Here is a 21,825-nt window from a genome sequence, read left to right on the forward strand (position 1 = left end):
CAGAAAAGGGGAACCGGCGGTTTCCCGCCGGTTTTCCCCTGGCCCAGGGAATCCTCCATGGCAGCGCTGCACCCCCTTCCCGCCACCCTGTTTCTGGCGGTTCTTACCGCCGGGAACAGGATGGCGGGAACGGGTGTCGTGGGGCCCCTGGGGGCCCCTGCACTGCCCATGCCACTGGGCAGTGCAGGGCCCCACAAAGATTTTCACTGTCTGCTTAGCAGACAGTGAAAATCACGACGGGTGCCACTGCACCCGTCGCACCCCTGCAACTCCGCCGGCTCCATTTGGAGCCGGCATCCTTGTTGAAGGGGCTTTCCCACTGGTCCGGCGGGCGGGCTTTTGGCGGTCGCCCGCCGGCCCAGCAGGAAAGCCAGAATGGCCGCCACCGCCTTATTCTCTTTTTCGAAGATTTTCTTCAGCGGGACGAACCTGCCAGTCCAATCTGACCTCCTGGAGCCCTTCTCCGGATACGCAATGCTGGAATCCTCGGTGGAGATTTTTACCTTCGGACTTAGTCGTTTTTTCGAGGTGAAAATCCTTCGACCGGGGTAAACCTGGATCTTGATCCGACGTCCATGGAGCCCTCCTCGGATACGCTGGCTGGGAGGTCCCGGTCAACTTTTTACCTTCGGACTTAGGGGGTCATTCCGACCTTGGCGGGCGGCTACTGCCGCCCGCCAGGCGGAAACCGCCATGCGGCCACCAATGCGGCCGCACTCACGCGACCCCCATTCCGACATTCCCGCTGGGCCGGCGGGCGCAAACCAAGTTTGCGCCCGCCAGCCCAGCGGGAATGAGGCCGCAACACAGGAGCCGGCTCCGAATGGAGCCGGCGGTGTTGCGGCCGTGCGACGGGTGCAGTTGCACCTGTCGCGCTTTTCACTGTCTGCTATGCAGACAGTGAAAAGCTGGCCGGGGCCCTGTTAGGGGGCCCCTGCACTGCCCATGCTAATGGCATGGGCAGTGCAGGGGCCCCCAGGGGCCCCAGGACACCCCTTACCGCCAGCCTCTTCCTGGCGGTGAAAACCAGCAGAAACAGGCTGGCGGTAAGGGGGTCATAATCCCCAGGGCAGCGCTGCTTGATTTTGGAGGTTACATCTGGCTGAGCCTACCCACTGGTGTGGCTAAAAATCATAAACAAACCCCTCTCCTGCCCTCTCCTAATCTAATCAAGGGGGCACCTAGTTGTCTGGGGTTGCAGGATGTGGGGGTGTTGCTGGTTGCTCCAAATGTCCTTCTCTGTCTTTGAAGACCAGTTTGGCAGCCCTCCCCTTCCTGCCTCACCATCTGCTGAGGGGAGATTCCTTCCCACAGGCACATTCCTGTGTGTGAAGCCAGGCCACTTCACACCTCATCAAGGCAGCTTGGCCAAGCTGCTAGAGGCTGGCCAATCAGAGCACAGCAGCAAAAACAATGCAGGGCTGAAATTGGCAACTTTTCAGGTAAAGTTTAAAACTCTTTACCTGAACAAGTTATATTAAATCCCTCAACTGGAAGTTGTGGGATTTATTACAACAATTAATTTGATACCAAATTCTTGGTATGCATCATTTAAGGAGACTTTAAAAATTAAAATAAAGTCTCCCCATTCTAGCCTATGAAGACCATTTACTACAATGAGGGAAAAACGAATTTGGCTGTTTTTACCTCACCAGGGCTTATAAAACTATTTTTATAAAGTCCCTGCTTATAGTTACATGGCACCCAGCCCTAGGGGCACATAGGGCACACCTTAGGGGTGACTTATATGTAAAAATAAGGGAGTTTAAGACTTTGGAACTACTTTTAATTCCAAAGTCGAATTTGAATATAACTTTAATTTAAAAGCAGCCAGCAAGGCAGGCCTGCCTTTAAAATGACACTGGGCACCTCAGCAGTGTACCTATGGGTGCACTACCTATGCTGTGGTCCCTAAACCTACATGCCCTACCATATACTAGGGACTTATAGGTAGGTTAACTTAGCCAATTATAATTAGCCTAATTTGCATATCCATTTTACACAGAGCACTGGCCCTGGGACTGGTAAGCAGTACCCAGGGCACGGCCAAGAGTCAGTAACCACCAGTACCTGTCCAAAAAGTGTGGTGGTGACCAGGGCAAAAAGGAGGACTTTCCTACACTGCCCCCCCCCAGATGAAAGGTGATGGGTACTAACCTACACCCTGGTAGTCCTGATCAACTAAGTGGAAAAACCTGGAAAGGCCATCTGCATTGGCATTGGCAGTCCCAGGTCTGTGCTCCACTGTGAAGTCCATCCCCTTTAGGGAAATGGACCACCTTAACAGTTTTGGGTTCTCCCCCCTCATCTGCATCAACCATCTGAGAGGTCTGTGGTCAGTTTGTACACGGAAGTGAGTGCCAAACAAGTAAGGCCTCAACTTCTTCAGGGACCAGACCACAGCAAAGGCATCCCTCTCAATGGCACTCCATCTTTTCTCTCTGGGGAGTAGTCGCCTGCTGATGAAGGCAACTGGTTGATCTTGGCCCTCTTCATTAACTTGTGCTAACACTGCCCCAATCCCTTCCTCTGAAGCATCTGTTTGCACTATAAACTCCTTGCTATAGTCAGGGGCCAGTAACACTGGTGCTGGACACACAGCCTGTTTTAGGGTGTCAAAAGCTTTCTGACACTCTGGGGTCCAAATGACCTTCTTGGGCTGTTTCTTGGAGGTAAGCTCAGTCAGAGGGGCCACTATGGTCCCATAATTCCGAACAAACCTCCTGTAGTACCCAGTCAGGCCAAGAAAGGCCCTGACCTGAGTCTGGGTTTTAGGGGCCTCCCAATCCAGGATAGTCTAGATCTTGGGCTGGAGAGGTTGTACATGGCCTCCACCAACAAGGTGGCCCAGGTACACAACTGAGATTTGCCCTATCTGGCACTTGCTTGCCTTGATAGTCAGGCCTGCTTGAAGCAGGGCCTGAAGCACTTCCTTCAGGTGGACCAGGTGGTCCTCCCAGGTGGAACTAAATACAGCTAAATCATCCAGATAAGCTGAACTGAAAGATTCCAACCCAGACAGGACTCTATTCACCAACAGTTGGAAGGTGGCAGGAGCATTTTTCAGGCCAAAGGGCATCACCTTGAACTGAAAGTGGCCCTCTGGTGTGGAAAATGCTGACCTCTCCTTAGCTCCTGGACTTAAGGCAATCTGCCAGTATCCTGAGGTCAGATCAAACGTGCTCAGGAATTTGGCAGCCCCCAACCTATCAATGAGCTCATCAGCTCTAGGTATGGGGTGAGCATCAGTCCTAGTGACAGCGTTTAGACCTCTGTAGTCCACACAAAATCTCAATTCTTTCTTCCCACCTTGGGGATTAGGTTTGGGCACCAGTACCACTGGACTGGACCAAGGACTGTCAGAGGGCTCAATTACCTTGAGCTCCAACATCTTAGCCACTTCAGCTTTGATGTTGGCCTTGACCTGGTCAGACAGCCTGTACAGCTTGTTCTTGACAGGCAAGCTGTCACCAGTGTCAACGTCATGGACACACCAATTGGTGAGTCCAGGGGTCAGGGAGAACAGACTAGCAAACTGTTCCAAAACTTGTTTGCAGTCTTTTTCTTGCTGGTCTGTCAACTTGGGAGAGAGTACCACTCCCTCCACTGACCCATCTTGTGCATTTGAGGACAGGAGGTCTGGCAGAGGTTCACTCTCCTCCTCCTTCCCTTCATCAGTGACCATCAGCATGGTCATGTCTGCCCTGTCCTGGTGGGGTTTTAGCCTGTTAACATGCAGGATCCTATGAGGATTCCTGGGGGTGCCAAGGTCCACCAAGCAGGTGACCTCACCCTTTTTCTCCAGAATTGGATAGGGCCCAGTCCATTTGGCCTGAAGTGCCCTAGGAGCCATGGGCTCCAAAACCCACACCAGCTGTCCTGGGTGATACTCAGGCATGGTAGCCTTCTGATCATGCCAGAGCTTCATGAGCTCCTGGCTGGCCTCCAGGTTTCTGCTTGCCTTCTTCATGTACTCAGCCATGCGTGACCGCAGGCCCAGCACATAATCTAGCACATTCTCCTTGGACTCTCTGAGAGGCTTATCCCAAGACTCTCTCACCAAGCACAATGGGCCTCTTACAGGGTGCCCAAACAGTAACTCAAAGGGGCTGAATCCAACCCCCTTCTGTGGCACCTCTCTGTAGGCAAACAGCAGGCATGGGAGGAGAGCATCCCATCTCCTCCTGAGTTTGTCAGACAAACCCATGATCATGCCCTTCAGGGTCTTATTAAATCTTTCCACCAGACCATTGGTCTGTGGATAATAGGGGGTGGTGAACTTATAAGTAACATCACACTCATCCCACATGGCTTTCAGATAGGCTGACATAAAGTGTGTGCCCCTATCTGAGACCACCTCCTTTGGGAACCCCACACTGGTGAACACACCAAGTAGGGCCCTAGCCACTGTGGGAGCAGTAACTGTCCGGAGGGGTATTGCCTCAGGGTACCTGGTGGTATGGTCCACAACCACCAAAATGTACCTGTTACCTGAGGCAGTTGGTGGGTCTAGGGGACCAACAATGTCAATCCCCACCCGCTCAAAGGGAGTCCCAACCACTGGCAGTGGTATCAAGGGAGCCTTTGGCTTGCCCCCTGTCTTGCCACTGGCTTGGCAGGTGACACAGGAGCTGCAAAACTCCTTGACTTTTTCTGACATTTGGGGCCAATAAAAATGGTTGACCAGCCTGTTCCAGGTCTTGGTCTGTCCCAAATGTGCAGCTAAGGGGATATCATGGCTCAAGGTAAGGAGGAATTCTCTATACTTCTGGGGGATCACTACTCTCCTGGTCTCCTGGTGGCCCCTGGTTTAAGGGTCCTTGCCTCAGTGTAGAGAACTCCATCTCCCCAGTAAACCTTGTGGGTCCCACTGGTATCCCCTTGCTCTTGCCTGGCAGCCGTCTGCCTCAGGCCCTCAAGAGTGGGACACTCTCTTTGTCCCTGGCACAACTCTTCTCTGGTGGGCCCACCTGCCCCTTGCAGTTCTGCCAAGTCAGGCAGAGCTTGCAGGGGAAGTGTCCCTCCCTCAGAGGTCAGATCCTCCCCCTCAGGGTTGGATTCATCCTGACCCTCTGTACTTGGAGGGGCTGGCAAGCCAGACCCAGTGCCCTTTCTCTTCTTCTTGGAGGCTTGGCCCATTGTTCCAGGGTCCAAGTGTCCAGCACTTCCCTGTTGTGCTGCCTGTGACCTGGTCACAGCACACACCCATTCAGGGAGGTCCAGCATCTGTGCATGGACCCTTCTCTCCACCTCTGACCATTCAGATGCTTCAAGATCATTTCCCAGCAGACACTCTACTGGGAGGGCAGGAACTACAGCTACCTTCTTAGGGCCAGTCACACCTCCCATTCCAGACTCACCATGGCCATGGGATGGAGTTTGGTTCTGCTATCTGCATAAGTCACTTGGTGGAAGACACCAGGTAAGACCTGTTCTGGAGAAACCAGCTTCTCTGTGACCATTGTCACACTGGCTCCTGTATCTCTCAGAGCTTCCACCTCAGTCCCATTGACTTTAGGCCTCTGCCTATACCTCTCCATGCTGGGAGGTAAGGTGGCCATAGTTGCAATGTCCACCCCACCCACGGATACTAAGATGACCTCTGTGTACCCTGATCCCAGCCCTGGGCCAACTTACACCCCCAACCCTACACTAGCAATCCCATGGGGTTGCCCACCAGTGGGGGGCTTCTTGGAGCAGATAGCATCTCCTCTTTTGTGTTCAGGTTGATGACACTCAAAACACTTGCCGGCCTTAGCAAGCTCCTGAAACTTTCCTGCTTTAGCAGGATCATAATTCTTTCCCTGAAACCCTTTCCCCTAAGAAGTGGAATGGCTCGGGGCTCCCCCACCCTGGAAAGTTTTTGGGGACTCTTGTGAGGACTCCTTGGGCTTTTTATCATCTTTCCCTTGGTTCTTCCCCTGAGAAGAACCATGTCCTCCCTTTTTCTGATCACCCCCTGGGGTTTTCTGGTTAACCCTAGTTCTTAACCAGTCATCTGCTGCCTCCCCCAGCTCTCTGGGGTTGGTCAACTTAGAGTCAACTAGATACTGGCAGAGCTTCTCTTGGACACAATTGGTTAGAAGGTGCTCCCTCATAATCAAATTGTACAGCCCCTCAAAAGTACTTACCTTGTTGCCCTGTATCCATCCCTCTAGTGCTTTTACTGAAATGTCCACAAAGTCCACCCAGGACTGGGTGCTTGTCTTTTGGTTGTCCCTAAACTTGAGCCTATACTGTTCTGGGGTCAGACCAAACTTTTTAGTCAAGCATCTCTTCATACTGGGGTATGAGTCTGCCTCCTCCCCCCTCAAGGTTCGGAGCCTATCCCTCCCAGAGTTGGGAACCAACTCCCAAAGAAGTGAACCCCAGTACTGAGGCTTGACTCTCCTCATCTGGAGGGCCCTCTCAAAGGCCCCCAGCCACTTATCTATATCATCCCCCTCTACATAGGCAGGAACCACCCCTTTGGGTAATCTGGGGCAGAAACCCCCACCCAGGGACACCTCATCTTCTTTGTCGCTGCCACCATCTCTTTTCTCTTCCCTTGCCCACCTTTTCTTTTCTAGGACCAGCTTCTCTGCCTCCAAAGCTATGAATGTTAGCTGGGCCTCCAGCTCTCTTTACCTGAAGGACAGGGTCTCTCCTCCTGAAGGGACCCGCTTCCCCCAACTAGCTTTGGGTCTGCCCCTAGTGACTGTATGGAATGAGGACCGGTCTTCCTCATCCTCACTTAGGCTCAGATGCCCTCCCTCCCCTGAGTGGATGGAGCTAGCATCCTCCCCTACTTCTCCCTCCTCTGAAACTTCTTCTGAGTCTACCTCTTGGGCCTCAGCCCATGCTGTCAGGGATTTGATCAGGAAATGCTTCCTGAGGTCAGTGGTTGCAGGCAACCCTCTTTCAGTACACAACCCCCTAAGCTGGACTACTGTCAGTGTGGGTAGGCTAGCCAGATCAAGCTCCATGGTTCCCTAGTTTTGTGTCAACAAAAACGTTTTGCAAAAATTGGAAACAAGAATTTAGAAAAATCACAAAAATTCAATAATTGAAATTAATCCAAATTAAAAATTAAAAACAATTTTTGCACTAGGACAATTTAAAGGATTTTCAATTTGTTTTACTTAAAACTGTAACGTGATACTGAACACAAGTACAGGATCCCACCACTACTCACCAAAATTGTTGGAAAATGGGTTATTGGTAAGGGCAGGTAGGTACCTACACTTAGCAATAGGCCACTAACCTCCACTAAGGTCCAGTTAGGTCTCAGTAAATTAAACCCAGCTCAACCCTTGGTAGCTTGGCAACGAGCGTCAAGGCTTTACTTAGGAGACAGAGTGTAAAGCATTCAAATATCACAAAACAGTAATTAAATAAAACACAGGAAACAATTTAAAAATCCAAAACCAATTTATAAAAATAGATTATATTTTTATCTTTAAAATGACACCAAAACGAATAAAATCAGATAAGGGGAACCGGAGATATGAATTTTTAAAGATTTGGTTTTTTTTTAGCGAATAGAAACAAAAAGCGCCAATCGGGTCATCTGGTTGCACCTCGACCGGGGCAAAGTCAAAGTTTCAGGCCGACCGCGATGGAGCCCTGCTCGGCTATAGGCCATGGGAGGCCTCGGTTAAAAGTTTACCTTCACACTTAGGGGGTTATTCCAACTTTGGAGGAAGTGGTAATCCGTCCCAAAAGTGACGGGAAAGTGACAGATATACCACCAGCCGTATTACGAGTCCATTATATCCTATGGAACTCGTAATACGGCTGGTGGTAAATCCGTCACATTTGGGACGGATTACCACCTCCTCCAAAGTTGGAATAACCCCCTTAGTCTCTTTTTCGAAGATTTTCTTCAGCGGGGCGAACCTGCCAGTCCAATCCGACCTCCTTGAGCCCTTCTCCGGATACGCGATGCTGGAATCCTCGGTGGAGATTTTTACCTTCCGACTTAGTAGTTTTTTCGAGGTGAAAATCCTTCGACCGGGGTAAACCTGGATCTTGATCCGACATCCATGGAGCCCACATCGGATACGCTGGCTGGGAGGTCCAGGTCAACTTTTTACCTTCAGACTTAGGGGGTCACTCTAAGTCTGGCGGGCGGCGGAGGCCGCCCGCCAAACTTCCCCCACCAAAATACCGCTCCGCGGTCGAAAGACCTTTGAGGGTATTTTGGGATTTGCCCTGGGCTGGCGGGCGACTGCCAAAAGGCCGCCCGCCAGCCCAGGGCAAATCATCCTTCCCACGAGGACGCCGGCTCAAAATTGAGCCGGCGGAGTGGGAAGGTGCGACGGGTCCAGTGGCACCCGTCGCGTATTTCAGTGTCTGCATAGCAGACACTGAAATACAAAGTGGGGCCCTCTTACGGGGGCCCCTGCAGTGCCCATGCCATTGGCATGGGCACTGCAGGGGCCCCCAGGGGCCCCGCGGCACCCCCTACCGCCATCCTGTTCCTGGCGGGAGACCCGCCAGGAACAGGATGGCGGTAGGGGGTGTCAGAATCCCCATGGCGGCGGAGCGCGCTCCGCCGCCATGAAGGATTCACATGGGCAGCGGAAAACCGGCGGGAGACCGCCGGTTTTCCGCATCTGACCGCGGCCGAACCGCTGCGGTCAGAATGCCCTGCAGGGCACCGCCGGCCTGTCGGCGGTGCTCCCGCCGACCCTGGCCCCGGCGGTCTGTGACCGCCGGGGTCAGAATCACCCCCTTAGTCTCTTTTTCAGGGATTTTCTTTACCGGGATGAACCAGCAAATCAGGCCGGGTTGCGGTTGAGGCAAGCCGGCTAGAGTTGCCGCGGCGGGTCGGTCCCTCTATGAAGCTTTTTTACAAAAGTTGTCCAAACTGCTCCAAACTTCTGGGGCTTCTCCCAGATGTCCTTTTAAGGTTCATTTGGGGTCCACAGCTCACCCCAAGGGTCCAGAAGTTCTGAGATGGTCCTTGGGGGGTGAGGACTACAATTCCCAGAATGCACCCTGCGCAAACTCCTTTTTGGCCACTGGACAGTGGTCAGCTGGTCGCTTTCTTCAGGAGTTGGTGCCGGGGACTCTGGATAGCAATTTTTCACCTGTAGCAAATAGGGAGTCCCTCCTTGAAGCCAGTTGAAGCCAGGCAAAGTCCTTCTTGTGGTGAAGCCCAAGTGTGCAGCTGGTGTAGTTCTTCTGAGTGCAGGTTCCAGATGCAGGCCAGGGGTCCAGCAGGGCAGTCCTTCTTCTTCTGTTGTTCTTCCTTGTTGGATGTGGTAGGGAACTGAGGTGTGGGTGCAGGTCTGCCAGTTTTGTCCTTGCTCCTGGGTAAAAAGCAAGGCGGTCCTGGTTCTCCAATCAGGTGCTGGGTCCTTCCCCCTTAGATGACCACTTCCTGGGAAGTGTGGCAAAAATCAATCCCAGGAGGCAACATTCTCTAAAAATCCATCTTGGCTGAATCTGATTTTTGGAGGTTACATCTGGCTGAGCCTACCCACTGGTGTGGCTAAAAATCATAAACACACCCCTCTCCTGCCCTCTCCTAATCTAATGAAGGGGGCACCTAGTTGTCTGGGGTTGCAGGATGTGGGGGTGTTGCTGGTTGCTCCAAATGTCCTTTTCTGCCTTTGAAGACCAGTTTGGCAGCCCTCCCCCTTCCTGCCTCACCATCTGCTGAGGGGAGATTCCTTCCCACAGGCATATTCCTTTGTGTGAAGCCAGGCCACTTCACACCTCATCAAAGCAGCTTGGCCAAGCTGCTAGAGGCTGGCCAATCAGAGCACAGCAGCAAAAACAATGCAGGGCTGAAATTGGCAACTTTTCAGGTAAAGTTTAAAACTCTTTTTAGCTGAACAAGTTATATTAAATCCAACAACTGGAAGTTGTGGGATTTATTACAACAATTAATTTGATACCAACTTCTTGGTGTGCATCATTTAAGGAGACTTTAAAAATTAAAATAAAGTCTCCCCATTCTAGCCTATAAAGGCCATTTACTACAATGAGGGAAAAACGAATTTGGCTGTTTTTACCTCACCAGGGCTTATAAAACTATTTTTATAAAGTCCCTGCTTATAGTTACATGGCACCCAGCCCTAGGGGCACATAGGGCACACCTTAGGGGTGACTTATATGTAAAAATAAGGTAGTTTAAGACTTTGGAACTACTTTTAATTCCAAAGTCGAATTTGCATATAACTTTAATTTAAAAGCAGCCAGCAAGGCAGGCCTGCCTTTAAAATGACACTGGGCACCTCAGCAGTGCACCTATGGGTGCAATACCTATGCTGTGGTCCCTAAACCTACATGCCCTACCATATACTAGGGACTTATAGGTAGGTTAACTTAGCCAATTATAATTAGCCTAATTTGCATATCCATTTTACACAGAGCACTGGCCCTGGGACTGGTAAGCAGTACCCAGGGCACGGCCAAGAGTCAGTAACCACCAGTACCTGTCCAAAACGTGTGGGGGTGACCAGGGCAAAAAGGAGGACTTTCCTACACCCGTGCAGTGCCAGATTCTGCACCAACAAGAGCCAGTTGATCCACAAAGGGTGGCTCATAGGAAGCATTCCATAGCAGTCACAATCTTAATTTGCATGTCTGGTAATGAACCCTCATCAAGAACACCAACAGACCAGTGTCCAAAGAAGGTATGTGCTGCATGGCAAGATACCCTTCCGGTGCATGTTTGAATGGGCAAGACAAACATCAAAAGATGGGCTGCATGCAAATCAGGGCCGGTCTGAATGGCAAAGACCAGTTGGGCTCCAATCCTTCCAGGAGAGGTGCTCAAAAATACTGCATCATGCAGTCACAAAACCGTTAGGCTGGTGGAAGCACCATCATTTCTCTTTGTTGAGATGGGGCAGCCATTGTGAATGAAAAGTAGCATCAGCACAATGCGCCAATTAATCCCAAATTGACAAGGAATTCCCCAAAGACACTCAAAAAAATGAAGTGTATTGCTGAAGGTATTATGCCAAATATCGAGAAGAAGGTGCTGACAAAACCAGAACCAAAAGCCTTAGAGAAGTGTGCAATCCCAGTGGTGTTTGATGGGTTAAAAGTGCAACCTTTAAGTACAAGGAAATGTCTTGCAAAGTTTGTACTTCAAAGGGACTGTATGTCTGCGGATGACTCCTCCACTTGGAGAGCATAGGTCTCGCAGGAAGATGTAAGCACCACATGTTTTTGAAACAAAAGAGCCTTTCGTCTGCTTACCATGTCAAAATTTAACTTTGAAATAACAATATGAGGCCACATCTTTACTACTTTTGTCTCTTGCATAGGGGGAAAAGCACATTTCCACAATATGTAACAATTTGGGAGATCAAAACTACATAGGCAATTCTGGCTCGCATACCACAACAGATGATTTTGTTCAGCATCACATAACTCCCATTCAAGAGCACCTGGAATGACAGACAAATCAAAGGGACAGAGGCCCTCTTCAGATAACAGGCTTAATTTGCAGATGAAGCATTACATGCTCCATGCAAGGACAGCTGTTTACAAATCATTGAATGACACAGAAGTCTCACACTCACTTCTGATAAGTAAGACCTCCTTCATGCCATTGAAAAATTTGAGAGGAAAGGGGAGCTCCCACACCTCAAGAATGTAACTATCTCCTAGCTTTTCAAATATGCTCAGAGAAATGTGCTTCAAACATAAAATGAATTAAAGTATTGAAATGGGCAGATTAATATTCCTGCCTATTAACCAAACTGCAAATAGAGAAAGGCAACTTTTGTGACTTTTCGATGTTTTACAAAATATATGTTGCTTCTTTCTTAGCCATTATTTGTTGCTGTTGCATCAGGTTACATGCGGCAAATAATGCCCTGGAGCTAATGTGTTGCCAGTGCATGCAACCACTTTTTAGAACTTGTAACATCTGTCCAAACTGCATAATGAACCTCAGCTGACTCTGTCCATGTTGTATAAATGACGTCATTTTGTATGATGTCAATTACAGCTGGAACAATGTTATTCAGAGTGTAAATGCAGGTGGATAATATGTTCATACCTTTATCTACATCGACTGGAGCTTTCTGTAAGTTTTCCTGATCTTTTTGCTTTAACCGGGTGGTGGCTTCTTGTGAAAGTTTCCATATTTCTGTATATATTGCATAAAAGAAGGACTTTGTGCATGTTTTTCTTTGACCTAACAAGAAATCTTGTAAGTATATGTTTTTCTGGCAGAAGACTAAGGTTTTCTTTAAGAGCTGATAATGTGGAAGATTTCAATCGTTGTTGACATAATTTGCCCATGTACTATGTGGTGATGATATCAGAGTGTTGTTATGATATGAAACGAGGGTCAGGTTGGGTCCCTCTAAAACACCCTGTAGAGCTTACAAAATACACATGACAACCATTTTTGTCCACTGCCCACAATAACCACCTGCTCAGACCTGAAAGTATTTAGTTTAATGTTCCATTTTAGACTCACCCATAGAGCTGTTCTTCAGTAACATTTAAAATATTTCAGCATTTATCAAATTCAGCTGGTGACAGAACACTGGGTGCATTCAATTCCTTAATTTTTGCTAAGCCTAAACAACTTGCTTTCTTTACTCTGGACATTTCTTGTCAAATATGTAGAGCTAGGAACTAATGAAAGTTAATTTTCCACCCTGCACAACCTCAGGGAGGTCTCCTCACTGTAGATCAAATTTTGGAGAGGCACATCCTGGTTAGCAATGAGAGGGGTTCGGGAACTTCTCAGCGGTCCTCGTGGTCTACTGTGTAGGACTGGCCACATGGTGTAACATGACATTGTCAGTTGAAACAAAGCATTTTTCTTTGGAACCAGGAAACGGTGGTAGAATGACATTTCTGGTACTGTGTATTCATAGGACTGGAACCAGTGCATGATATGATGGGCTAAATTAATTCTTCACAGCAATCTTTTCACACACTAGAACCCCAACTTCTGAAATCCAGCCAGTAGATGTTGTTGGTGCATCCCTCATTCCCAAGGTGGCAGTACATGCAGATGAGTTTTCATCACAGAACTGTTGTGATTCCTACAAGACAGTGACACGTTCATTTATGTCTCAAGGTGTGTCCACCACCACTGCACCAGGGGCATCAAGATCTGGGTCATATATAGGTATGCCAGACAGTACATGATGTGGGGTGTGCCCTCCCAAGGACTTTCTGGGTAGAATATTAAGTGCCCTCTGGACTCCACACAGGTAGTTAAGCCATCTGCGACCTGAACCTAGTACTGTAGCTGTTAAGGATTTCTTTAAGTCTCAGTTCTTCTGCTCCACAACAGCTTTTCCCTAAGGATGAAATAGAGGCAAGAAATGCATCTCTTTTCTAAGACAGGAGTCATGTGGTATGGATGGTTTTGTGTCAGAAAATGATGCTAGGCTTGTTAGAGTATTTTTTTTATACTCTAACCTGCCTAACGTCATTTTTTGGGGCAAAACCCCCTTCTCCATACTGCCAGCCCCACCCAGCTAACATCATTTTTTTTATGCTAGCCTAACCTTTGCACCCGCTTGTACCATTCCATAAATTTGGTGCCCGGCTGACGCTCAGAAATGGTGCAAGCCGGTCTTCAACTTTTTCATGCAAAACTGCGTTGGTGCAGTTTTGCACCAAAAAGTATAAATCAGGGCAAAATTGTTGATGAGTGTTGTACTGTGTGCATTTTGTTATAGCAAATGTGTGTGTGTGATTGCTTAAATGTCTGTAGTCTAAGACCACCCTGTATGAATGGCTCAGCTTAACCAAGGGAAAGAAAGGGTTGTTCACTGATGATATGCACAGTCCTATCACACCCTGGTACTCAAGTTGTGTGAGTATTTCCCTCACTGGTGCTTTAGCCTCATGTTTAATTGGGTATTGTAGTTGTGGCAATGGTGTTGACCTTTACCGGTATTATGTGGGAAGAGGAGTCTTTGTCCCACCCTACATTGTCGCACTACAGCACTGGGGCTTGTGCCAGTGCCAAATCTACTGCTTACGCTTCTCTTAATTTTTCAGGAACAAGGACTGAGAAAGATGGCATAATGACATCTTCCCCGAGTGGGAGTTTGCAGACAAATTCTAGTTGCCAATCTTTTTCTGCCAATAGGATGTGATAAAATAATGTTAGTTTTTCCCAGAATATAACTTTAATTATGAGCTCTATGTCTCCTTTAATTTGTATTTTCATTCTGTAAACCCCATCTAAGGGAGAGACTCATATGTCCACAGTTTTGACTGTTCTTTAGTGAAGTTCTCATTATGTGTGGCATTTGTAGGTGAAATTGCTGTCACTTTTTGCTTTTTACATTCTTTTCTGTTGTGAAGGTTTCTCTTCCTCTTTTCCGGAAGGTTCAGATGAGTGTTGTGAATCTTTTCTTGGTTTCACATACCAGTTTTGGTGTTCGGAATGCTCGCCTCTTTTATCCGGTGAGTCTTGAAATAAACGATTGTTCGTTAAAAGATTGGTGTATATCAGGAGTTTTTAAACTATCTCTATTACTTAAATTGCAGCATTTCTCAGAGGTCTCAGAGTGTAGAGATTCTCCTCTTTGTTTTGTATTATCATTATTTAGTTTTTGTTTTCCCAGCATTCTTTGGAACCCTCTGCTATTTGCTTTGAGGAATCCTTGTTGAATTTACCTTGTAGTTGTGGTTCACTTGGTCTGGCCCCAGACTATAACGACACATACTTGAATAGGTTTCAGCGATAATCTTTGGCAGTTCATGCTTCTGATCCTGTACAGAAGTATCCAGGAGCCTCTGGCATACTCAAAACTCTACTGCTTCCCCTTTAAGATTATTTAATATGATTGAGGAAACTGTGACAACATTGTTCATTAATTGCTTCCACAGATCTAGGGCTGTAGTGGTAGTGTACAGTGCAGAAAATACATCACCTCAAGTGGTGCAGTTGTCCACTGAGGGCACCATCCTGAATGGCAAGCACATTGTGAGAATTCTATCCTTATCTTCGGGTCCTCTATGGGGAAATACTGCTACCAATGGGCTAATTTTATGTGCTAACCAAAACAGAATCTCTTTACGTTCTGTGAGTAACTTACCCACAATTAAAAGCACTGTATCAGGATTGATGCTTGCTGTGGCCACATGTAGTTGCACTGCAGCAGCCTTTGCTGGGGCAGTATTTAAAACCACATTACAAATTATATTAATCATCTATATATCAGTACTAAACTAGTGTATGGTCAGCGTACATCTGCTAATGCCATTGTACCTATGTTAGGATGTGGTGCATAGGTATCCAACTCTGGCCATGTAGGTCCATATTTACTTAAAGGACCTAGTCTAACGTTTTGTGGAACATGGGGTAGAGTGCCATCAAGGCAATTTTGGTGTGCTTGATAAGATAGTGGTATTTCTAAGCATGCACATGGTCGGTATTGTGCGGGTGCATTTGCTGGAGTGTAGTGATGAAATGTGTGTATAATCCATCTACTGCTGGAAAACTGACCCAAGAATTAAACAATTCTGTTCTGAATGTGTTGAGAGCCTCACCGACAAATGTAACCACTCCTTGCTTATCTATGAAGCTATTATTTAATAGATGTATTGTGAGAGGGAGTATCATGTTCACTGCAATTACAACCCTGTTTTAGTCTGCCATTTTTTAAAGTGGAATTTAATTGTTCAGCGATAGAAGCACCAACTGGGGAATCCTTTTAAAAGTTCAAGCTGAACAACCTACAGCGTCAAATAGGTACTACGCAGCCAGCTCAAGAGGTTATTCCCTAATACCACAGACATCTCCATATATGGTAGTTAGGGTAACGGCATGATATGAAACAGAAATACTTGGGAGATTTGTCAAATCTGTGCCTAACCAAAATTGGTGGCGTCATGTCGTAGACTCCCATTATAGTAACAAGACTGCTAAATTTGTGGTGGAGTATGGGGGACTGAGTCTGATCCCACACTGTGTGACAGTTGTCTGCCTAACTCTTCCAACTAGCTAGCAGCACCTCACCCACTACCAACAGTAAAAGTGACACTCAGACTCCCCAAGGAAGTCATGGTGGAGTAGATTGTACCCCTTTCTCTCAGTCATACAAGTGTCATACATGCAAAGGCAAACAGAGGCAGGATCTTAGTTTAATATATATTTTCTTGAAGCAAGAGTGTTCTACGCAAAAAGGCATGGATTGTGATTATGAGGATAATGAAACACAGCGTTATCACAGCAGTGACCAAAAAAGTGAAAAAGAAGAAGAGTCCCACAATACTGTTACAATAGTGTATCCAATATCCCTACCTACACTACGAAGTTTCTACATGAGAGCAAATAGCGGTGGTAGCCCAAATCTGCCCTTCTGATCTTAGGAAGGAAGCCCAAACCCCATACCTGCATTCAGAAGTAAAGAAGAGGTCTGTCAGTCTGCGGGGAGTCCTCCCACATATTCGAAGAGGAACTAAAAGGTTTCTGCAGAAACTGCGATGATGTGCAGCTTGAGTTGGCAAGCTGGCTGGAATGTCCCCTCTACCCTGGAGTGGGCAGTGTGATGTTTTAAAATAACATACCTGTTATTCTAAGAACTGCCCTGATGTGGCAATACATATTTTTCAGTGTAGGGTAGGCAATGTACTCTTTGCACCAGCAATAACCGATAAATATTGTGTACAGACTTGGGTTCAGCACAGGATGAAAATTTTGTGCAAAGAAATGAAAAACAAATTCTTCATGGAAGGGCAACTGATAAAAAAATGAAAAACATCTTCACCCAATTGAAGCTTTGCTAAAATAAAAAATAAAAAAAAAATAGAAGCAAAACTAGGTGAGAGGACACAGGCCTCAGGCCCAGGGCTAAATAATGTGCCTGTGTAAATGCTAAAATACACTCACAACAGTCTCTCTGGGTGTGAGAACAGGTGTGAGAGGGTGTCTCTAGGTGTGAATTTGACCCCCCTTCATCCCGGCCCCACTTAAAGGATCACCCCAAAACGTTCTGTGTGCATCAAGAGTCACTGGTACACTTTCTTTGAAACATTTTCTGACGATTTGTCAAACAGCGCCAAAGGTGTAGGCAAGTCAAAAAATGTATTTTATATCGAAATATGGTCCTAGCTATAACTACATATATATATATATTTATATATATATATATATATATATATATATATATATATATATATATATATGTAACTATATATATATAACTATATATATATATATACATATATATATATAGATAGATATGATTCTTGTTATGTACAAAAGGTTTTGGGGTGATCAGTTAACCAGGGTCAAGGAAAAGGGGGTGTCAAAAAAGTTGTGTTTTTATATTAATTCCAATAGGACCTTTTGACATGACTACAGTCTGAGACATTGGACGGAATTACATCAAATTTGGCAGAAATCTAGCTTTCAGTACACAGACTATGTTCTCACTTATTTGGTATAAGTTTGTCCAATATTTTTTGAGAAATTAAAGGAAATCCAAATTTGTACACCTGTGATCGCGAAGACCTCAAATAATGATGAGCTTGTGCAGGGAAATGCACAACTCTGATTGGCTTCCAACACTTCAAAACGAAAGTGTTGGCAGCCATTTTGGGATGCAGCTCCAACCAAGTCCCAGTAAAAAAGCAAAAAAGAAGACAAGGTGCGAGGATAGAGACATCCTGACACCTTAGCTCTGGTGGTAGGGGGACCCCCACAGAGCAAAAAAGCATTTCTTGCTGTGGATTCATGATATTCACAAATTCGTAGCCCAAAACACAAGCAAAGGCCTTCATGTTTGTTTTTAATAGGCCCCCCTGGTGGGCCAGGTCCTGGGGTGTTACTATTTTTGAGTGTGGGGAGACTCTTTGCCCCCCGCACCCCAGGGACCACCGCCCATCCAGGGCAAACAATAAAAATAAGTGAAGGGAGTCAGTTTTGGACCCCCTCAACCCTGGGGACCTCCACCTCCCTGAGAGACTTTCTAAATTTGTCATGGGGGCCTGTGTGGTCCCCGAGACCCGGGGATCACCACTTCCCCAGGACCATTTCTAAATTTCTTGCGGGGGCTAAGCACCCCTCCAGCCCCCCAACCCGTAGGACCACCCCCCCCGGGCAAACAATAAAAATAAGTAAAGGGGGTTAGTTTCTGATACCCCCATTTGACTTCGGAACCACCACCTCCCCAGGGCACTTTCTAAATTTGTTGCGAGGGAGAGTCACATGGCCACCCACAGCACATGGAGCCACCACCTCCCCAGGACAATTTCTAAATTTGTTGTGGGGGGCTGTGAGGCCCTCCTGCAGCCCGCGTGAGGTGGTGGTCCCTAGGGCTGCGGGCAAACAATAAAAATAAGTACAGGAGGTCACTTTCTGATCCCTATTAGCCCCGGGGAAGGCCACCTCCCTGGGGCTATCTTCATGTTGGCAGGGGGCCACATGGCCCGCTAGTGGAGCTGCTGATGGCCCTGGCAACCACCACCCCAAAGGGCCTGCCCCTGCTGTGTCCTAGTTTGCCCAACCCTGGGACATAGCTGTTTCTTGTGGCTTAGCTCTAGCTTTGAAGCTGGAGCCAAGCCACAGCAAACACTGCTTTACAGATCCAGCTGTCAAAAAGTGGTCATTCATCTCTATCCCCTGCACGTGTGGAGGGAACAGAGATGAAAGGTTTGCTTCAGCAATCAAGGAGCTGCTGTTAGGCTGCGGTAGCAGATAGCCAATAAGGGGCATTTAGTATTGTAAAAAATAATAAAATATATTTAAAAAATGTTGGGAGTGCAGGAGAGTCTGTGAGGGATCCTCCACTGTCCCAGAGAGTCCATAAAGGGGTACAAAAACAGCATACATCTTTCTTTTTAAATTGAACATAAACATCTCATTCAAAATATATCATACATCAAGCCCTAAAAAAGTCTCTCTCTCTTTCTCTCCCTCTCACTCTCTCTCTTTTAATCTATTTCTCCCACTCAAACACCCAATGAGACACGTATGCACCCAGTCACACAAGCCCACTCAGACGCTCTGCACCCAGTCACAGACCCACTGAGACCAATGTGCACCCAGTCACAGCCTCATTCACAAACTCACACACTCACTCACAGACCCACTCAGACAGTCATGCACCCACTCACAGACCCTCTCAGACTCTCACACACCCACTCTCAGACCCACTGACACCCTCATGTACCCACTCACAGACCCATACATACACCGACGCACCCACTAAAACACTCATGTACGTACTTTCACACCCAGACAGACACTCTCACAGCCACTCTCATCCTAAGATACACTTTCTCACACCTATTCTGACACCCAGAGAGGCTGTGGGAAACTTCCGCTGTGCATGACCAAAGATCACTGCACAGCATGGGGTTGGATGGTTTGCGGGATTGGCCACAGGGACTGGCTGCAGGCCAGCCCTTACAGGTAACCCTTACTGTTCTTGAGTGAAGGCCGTACATGGTGCCAGGTTGGCTGCTTATGCGGAGTTGGCTTCAGGCCCTGTGGCCAACCGCCATCAGCCGTGCCTGGCTGTGGTTGGATCAAAGTTTCATCATTAAAATTACTAAACATTACAAAAAACCTAGAAATTTAACGAAGAAAGCAACGGTTAAAGGCACATTATAGTTTTAAAAAACCCCATAGAAATTCACTTAAAAAACCAAAGGTTACATTGATGTTATAGTTAGACTCAAATTTTAAATATACAAAACCATAGAAATTCATTCTCACCATGCACTGCTAATTAATCCACAAATTACAGCACTCATAACATCTTTGATACCGGCATTGATAATATCATTGTAATATCTGCAGTAAACATTTTGCTGAAGTAACTGTGCATGGCAGGGGGTGCAAGTTATAGTTACCATAGGGCACAAGTTATAGTTACTTCGAGTAACTCTAACTATAACTGGTGAATTTTGATGGTTTTGTACATTTAGAATTTGAGTCTAATTATATTGTCCCTGTAACCTTTAGTTTTTGAGTGAATTTCTATTGTATATATATATTATTTTTTTTTACCTGCTAGCCAGTAATGTGAAAAATGTTAAAAAATACTACTTGTTGCCCCAACTTGCTACAGATTTTATATCTATCTTAAAGCAGGAGGAATCCGGAATCTTTCAAAGTTTGATGTATATAAAAGAAGAAAGAAAAGGAGGAGAGATTTTTAATCTGTGTGGTTGCTTTAGTATGTCTAACCAAGTGTTGTCAGTAGATTGAGTGAGTCCATCAATGTAAGAGGTCTTGAGACTTAGAACTAAGATGTGGGAACGTGACAAGTCTCCATCAGGAAAGTGGAAGCTGACCTCTCCCTAATCAGCCACAGTTTGTTCTGCCAGGTCCCAGCTACTCAAACTCACACAGTGTTTCATATCTGGGATGCTAGACCATTCCCAAAGAGTTTCTGGATACAGTTGTCCGGAACAAACTGGATTGAAAACTAGATTGAAAATCCTTGAGTGCATTTTTAGAAAATGTTAGTGGGAGAGCCGGTATCACTTATAGCAGAAAGGGAAGAACAGAGATCTTAATGCAGCTGGTATGGCTAAACCTGGAAAAAGCTATCCAGGCCATCTATACAGATCTTTAAATAGCATGTCCACCAAGAAATTGTAGCAGACCTTCCATGTAGTGGAAGCCATCCCTTAATAGACTGGGATTTGCTGTGTGAATAGTGTTGACCACTCATTTTCCATGTGTTTCAGAATACTTGGTCTTGAACCCTGATTTTTTAGAAAAAGCTTACTCTCCACAATCATAATTAATACTATGAAGCTAGGTTGTTAGAAAACATAAAATTTCAGCCACAAAAAGGACAGCCTTGTATGACTCAGACTTGGTCAAGAAACTACATCTTAAGGGCTAAGACAAGATGAGGGAAGATGCATGCCTTGATTTAATTTGATTTGCGGTGATAACTTACCACTAACACTTATGCAGGCTAGGATATAGGATGTCATGGTCGGGCTTATGGATGTTACAGCCAGAACCTTAGAAACAATGCACCAATCCACCCTATGCAAAATCTTCTCCACCTCTAGCAAGAGAAGGGCATTTTTTGACTCTTCACCAAGTGAATGAGGTTTACGGCCAGAAGTGTATTGTCACAGACCTGTCATCACTCTTCCAATTTAAAAAAAAAAATCACTGATTATTTACAGGAGGGTAAGGAATGTGAATGATGCAGTTTAGTTGTTGTGACTCAGTTAATACTTGTTTCATGTTGCATATGTTTTATCATTTTAAGATTTGTGAGTTAATATATATTTTTATAATTGTATTGTCTTGTTTTTGAGGAAGTCTTACGGATGAGCTGCTGTCCTGTACCCCAAATTTAACTCTGCTTATGACATGTGAGGGACTTGTTTTGACTGTACTGCCAGTGGATTGAGGCTCACTTGTGTGAAGGCATCACACACGCAGAGGAGTCAGAAGTCAAAGTTGCTTGAGGCTCACGGTCACATAGCTGTGGTGGTGCAGCAGTGACAGGTGGTACCCAGAGCTCGGTGCTCTGTGCTTGGCACCCAGCCTGTGTTTGGAATTTTGGCATGTCGCTGCTGCATTTGCCACATTTACAATTCACTGCTCGGAGTACGATGTTCCTCGCAGCAGCAGCTGCTTCCGCCATCATCTACCGCCACCTCCCCTGCACTCCCTTGCAGCTGCCGGCTCCTGGCACCGGGCGGCTCTGTCAGCCTCCTTCAGACCATTTCCCTGGTATATCCCTGCTGAGAGAAGTCACTCAAGGTGCCCACTGCTGTTGTGATCTTTTCTGCATGAGCCTACAAAGGGGAGGATGTGGTGAAGAAAAGGAGGAAGTGACGTCTAGGACATTTAAGAAGGGTGAGGCGGCGCCACTGGTCACTGGTGTGCTCATGCTCCCTTCCTTGAACATC

The sequence above is a fragment of the Pleurodeles waltl genome, chromosome 1_2 (genome assembly GCF_031143425.1).
Source record: "Pleurodeles waltl isolate 20211129_DDA chromosome 1_2, aPleWal1.hap1.20221129, whole genome shotgun sequence".
Classification (NCBI taxonomy): Eukaryota; Metazoa; Chordata; class Amphibia; order Caudata; family Salamandridae; genus Pleurodeles; species Pleurodeles waltl.